Raw genomic sequence first — 5,684 nt, 5'->3', positions numbered from 1 at the left:
GGCTGCGGTCTTCACACGTGACCCTCAGCTTCCCTCTGCCCTTCTGAGGTGAGGCGGAAAAAGCTAGTCTGTGCGGGACGTAGAGACACGCCTCCCTCCGACGGGAGGGGCCTCTGGTTTACTCTCTTCCTGGAGAGTCAGCTTAGGTTATGCAAAGTGTTCTGATGTATTTCACTTATTTTACTCTTCACTCTCTTTGTTAGGGCCACCAGGGGCACTTCCCTGTGCAAACCTAGCGGGGTTCCGGGAGGTAAAACCCCCATTGAAGGGCAGGGACTCCAAATACTGAGACCCACAAAAGTGTCTCACTCTGGTGTTAATCCAACACAACCTCCCCCTAATTGTCACCAAGTGTCCCTACCCATCTATGACTCTAGCAGCTCTGCCCTAGGTGGAAAGATCTCAGCGGCAAGTTTCTGCACATGACAGATGCTCTAGGCTTTGGGATGGTGGCTGGTTCTGTGATCTTAATTCTTTGGTGGATGTAAGAAAAGTCATTAACCCCCAGCTGATCAGCTTTTCCTTGTTCTAGGAATGAGAGTGATACTCCAAGCTACTTGCATGTCAGAGCTGAAATCAGAGTCACCTTCTACTTTTTTTTTCTTTCTTTCTTTCTGTTGTACATTTTTGTTTGTTTGCTCCTTTTCACTTTGGGAACACGTGAAGCTTAATGTCAGAAATATGTTTAAAATGCTAAGTTTACAATGTCCAGCAGGGGGCGGTGCTGCTCTTTGTTTTCTTTCCCTTTCTCAGGTGAGCCTTGTTTATTAACACCTGTTAGCGAGGGGCACCGTGAAGTTGCAGGATTTTTGTTTGGTACGTCCCGGGCTCCCCCAAATGAAATCTCTGCATGCGCAAGGCAGTTGCAGTAAAGGAGTGAGTTTACTTTGCCCAGCCCAGTTGCATAGCCCAGTGTCAGGAAAACAGCTGGCACGTGTTCTGAGAAATGGTGCTGGGATGGGGTGTTCCTGGGAGGAGAGGATCTCGCGTGGTGGGGAGCCACCTGAGAGCAGAGCCCGCAGGAGTCCGCGGAGAAGCTGTGAGAGGTTCTGAAATACACCGGCTTCAGGCACTGAGGGGTCCAGGGCTCGGTCAGAGCCACCGGAACCCTTTCTCTGTACTTGTTAATCCCGTAGCTGTGCTGTGCTCTGCGGGCTCTGTGCTCAGGCGCCGCTCCCCGAGGGCTGGGCTCTGGGGCTGTCCTGTCATGGGTTCTCCCTTCCTTAGGGGTGTGATGGGGAAACTCCCTCCTCTGCTCAGTCAGGTTCTTCCTGTCTACACAGGATGCTGATGCAACCTCCTTCTGTGATAAGGAACCAAGAAACTGCAAAACTGTTAATGTTAGTATTTTAAAAAAGAACCCAAGAAGAAAGGGTTACAGGGGCAAAAGTCAGTTAGTCATAGTTATAGTTCAACTATTTTCTAAAATTCTCTGGAAGGGCGGACGCCACTTGCTAGAAAGGGCAAAGAAGATAAAACCTATCTTAAAAGCCTTTAGGAGGCAATGCTTACGTACCTTAATTCCTAGGCTAATCCTAACTCTCCCTCCCCTCCTGAAGTCATGAGAGTGACATATATCTCTAGACAAAGGGATCACGAGCCCACTCCCTTTGCTTGAAAAATCTGTATTCTGTAACATATTATATGCTTTCTAATAATCATCCTTCTGAAATTCTTTATATGTGCAAAACTTGTAAAGTAAGCAAGCGGGGACTAGCTCATTAGGTTGCCTAATAAGCTAGTCCCAACACTCTTAGCAAAGGTAATTTCATTTAGCTTCTCTCCTTATCCTAAGCTAAACATTTCATTTCCCACTATTGTGGCAACAGGGATGGGTGGGAGACCCTAGAAGATTTGGGAACGTCTTTGTCGGGTATGTGGAACATTTATCACTGCTGTGTTATCTTTTGGTCTTGATGTGGGAACATTTTCTCCTTTTAATAGATTCTATAGATAAATGTTGTAAGCTTATTAGTAAGTGACTTTTGTACCATGCTCCCTGTCCTTTTATCCTCAACCAGCATGTGATTTTTGTCTCTACAAAAGCAGCATCAGGTCTATGATTTGGGCTTCACAATTTGGGTTAGCTATACTCCGTGTGTGTCTCCAGCCTATTGATAAAGCTCCTCCTGATATTTTTCCTATAACTTATCTTGGTGTCTCTATGTAACCCGCGGATTTTTCTACTTAATAACACTTCCTGCTCTCTGATCTCATGTTCCAGCTTCTAGCAGCTGAAGCAGAGCATGCAGTAAGAGAAGGAAGTAATCCCAGGGCAGGGTCCTGACCCTCCAGCCTGGAGATGCCACTGTCCTCCCTGCGGTGACCAGCTAGGAGCCTGGGGGTGTGCAGGCTGATACGCGCGACCACAATCCTCGAGCCTTCTCCTACCCACACATCTAGTCTGACTTCCTCCTTATATCCATGAAGCCCCCAATTCAAGTTTTCTCACTTCAAAATTCCCCGGAGCATGAGTGGTTTTGGTTAACTCCTTCCTTATCTTGATTTGCATCATGTACAGATTCTGAACTAAAAATCCTTTTTCTCACTAGCCCTTCAGTGGTCTTAGGATTTACAATGATATTGGCCATTTCTGTTTTTCATTGGGAAGGTCAGTTTCACAAGGAGCTAACAAAATCCTTGGAGATGCTTCTCATTACTTTTATGTGTATTTATTTTAAAAACTTTATTTAATTTATTGGGGTGACATTGGTTATTAAAATTATATAGGTTTCAAACATGTTTTTTTATTTTAATTCATATCTTTTGTGAAGTATCCCAGGCTCTTGACTTTAAATACTATCTGGATGTTGACCCTACCAATTCGTCTGTTAAGCAAGAATGTTTTCCTGAACTCATATATCGACACCCTCTTCTAGTTCTCCACTGCTGTGTCTACTATGCATCTGAGCCCAACATGTACTAACTGAATTCACAGTTCTCTTCTTTACAAAATCTCTTAAAATATTTCCCTGTCCAGCTTCATGTTCAAAACGTTAGCATTGTTCTTGGCCTTGCTCTCTCAATGTGCCTCTGATCTTTGATAATACAACTAGCCCATCTGACTCTCACCAGATCCACTGGGCCCACCCAGACCCCAGCACCCTCATTTACATCCGGGGCACGCAACAGCTCCCCCCCCCCAGGAGTGGGTGTTTGGGCTCAGCACAGCCAGCAGAGAGATCAGGAGAAAACAGATCAGATGCTGTCCCTTCTCTGCTTGAGCCCTGAACTGCCATCTCACCTGTGATAATGTGATTTATAACAAAATATGTATGTTTGTTTTTTGCCCATTTCTGGCACAGAGCTCCTAAAAGCCTTCTAATTTCACCTAAATGGTGAAAACACTAAAGATGTCAAGTTAATGAGGTGACTTTGGAAAACACCTAAGAATGGGTGCTGGTTGCCATGGGAACCAACCATGTGAATAGAGATTGGAATTTTCAGATCCCGCACCCTGGCCGAAAGTTGAATCAATCACCAATGGCCCAGAATTTAATCCATCATGCCTATGTAATAAAGCCTCCATAAAACCTAAAAGGATGGGGTTCAGAGAGCTTCTGGGTTGGTGAACACGTGGAAATGCAGGAGGACGTGGAAGCCCCACCTCTCCCCCACACCTTGCCTGTACATCTCGTCCATCTGTCTGTTGGTTTGTATTCTTTAATATCTGCTTATAATAAACCAGTGATCCAGCAAGTAAATGTGTTTCCTGAGTTCTGTGAGTCATTAGGAAATTAATTGAACCCAAGGAGGTGTCATGGGAACCTCTGATCTATATAGCTGGTGGTCAGAAGCACATTGGACAACCAGAACTTGCGACTGGCATCTGATCTGAAGTGTGTGTGTGTGTGGGGGGGGCAGTCCTGCGGGTCTGAGCTCAGGTCCTGTGGGATCTGAGGCTTTCCCCAGGGAGAGAGTGTCCGAGTTGAGTTCACTGCTTGGTGATGTGGAAACAAGAGCACACATGAGAATTGCTTCTGGAATCGTAATGGTGATGGCGACTTCTAGGTTTCAGCTTGACTGACTGGACCACGGGGTGCACAGACACTTAGTCAAACATTATTCTGGGAGATTCTGTCAGGGTGTTTTAGGATGAGATTAATATTATTTATTAATTGAATTTTATTGGGGTGACACGGGTTAAAATAATTATATGGTTTCAGGTACCCAGTTGTACAATATATCCTTATATATCATGTTGTGTTTAACCCCCACCTCCTTAAGTCTAGTCTTCATCCATCACCATTTTTCCCACCGATACCCTCACCCCACCCCTCCCCCTCCCAGATAATCACACCCCGTTGCGCATCATCTTGAGTTTTTATTTCTTTTTTGCTCTATCCTTCCACCTCCCTCACCCCTAACAGTTGTCAGACTGCCTTCTATGTATGGGCGTGTCTCTATTTTGCCTGTTAGTTCATTTTTTTTCACTAGATTTCACATATGGGTAAAATCATGTGGTACTTATCTTTTTCTGATTGGCTTATTTCACTTAGCAAAAAGATCTCCAAGTGCATTGATGGTGTTGCAAAAGATTAGGTTTTCTTCTTTTTTATGACTGCATAATATTCCATTGTGTAAATGAACCACAGTTTTTTTATCCACTCATCTATTGATGGGCACTTGGGCTGTATCCAAATCTTTTTTTTTTTTGAGAGGAGGGAGATAGACCGACTCTCACATGTGATCCCACCAAGATCCACCCAGCAACCCCCATCTGGGGCCAATGCTCAAGTCAACTGAGCTATCCCTCAGCACCATCTGCTTGAACCAATCAAACCACTGGCTACAAAAGGGGAAGAGCTCTCTTTTGGGGGTGAAAGGAGGGAGAGAGAGTGGGAGAGAAACAGATGGTCATTTCTCATGTGTGTCCTGACCGGGGATTGAACCCGGGACTTCCGCACACAAGGCTGACACTCTATTCACTGACTCAACTGGCCTGAGCTGTATTTTTTTTTTTTTTTTTTTTCATTTTTCTGAAGCTGGAAACAGGGAGAGACAGTCAGACAGACTCCCGCATGCGCCCGACCGGGATCCGGCACGCCCACCAGGGGCGGTGCTCTGCCCCCCAGGGGGCGATGCTCTGCCCATCCTGGGCGTCGCCATATTGCGACCAGAGCCACTCTAGCGCCTGAGGCAGAGGCCACAGAGCCATGCCCAGCGCCCGGGCCATCTTTGCTCCAATGGAGCCTTGGCTGTGGGAGGGGAAGAGAGAGACAGAGAGGAAAGCGCGGCGGAGGGGTGGAGAAGCAAATGGGCGCTTCTCCTATGTGCCCTGGCCGGGAATCGAACCCGGGTCCTCCGCACGCTAGGCCGACGCTCTACCGCTGAGCCAACCGGCCAGGGCCTGAGCTGTATTTTCTTTTCTATTCATTTGTAGAAATTCATCCTATATTCGGATACTGATACTCTGATGCTTGAGTGTATTGTAAAAACCTTCCCTCACTTGATAGCTGATCATTTGGCACTATCTATGCAGAGTCCTTAATTTTAACATAGTCCACCTTGCCAATGTTTCTCTTTATAAATAGTGCTTTTATGTCTTGTTCAGGAATCCTTCCCTACCTTAAGTTCATGGCGAGGTCCTGCTATGTGATCACAAACTGTAGGTCTTCAATCCACTGCACTTGATTTGAGCATTGTCGGAGTTAGGGGGGCAGTTTCATTCAACTGTCTGTGGA

Source organism: Saccopteryx bilineata, chromosome 3, assembly GCF_036850765.1.
Source record: "Saccopteryx bilineata isolate mSacBil1 chromosome 3, mSacBil1_pri_phased_curated, whole genome shotgun sequence".
In the NCBI taxonomy this organism is placed as follows: domain Eukaryota; kingdom Metazoa; phylum Chordata; class Mammalia; order Chiroptera; family Emballonuridae; genus Saccopteryx; species Saccopteryx bilineata.
This window is presented reverse-complemented; position numbering follows the sequence as displayed.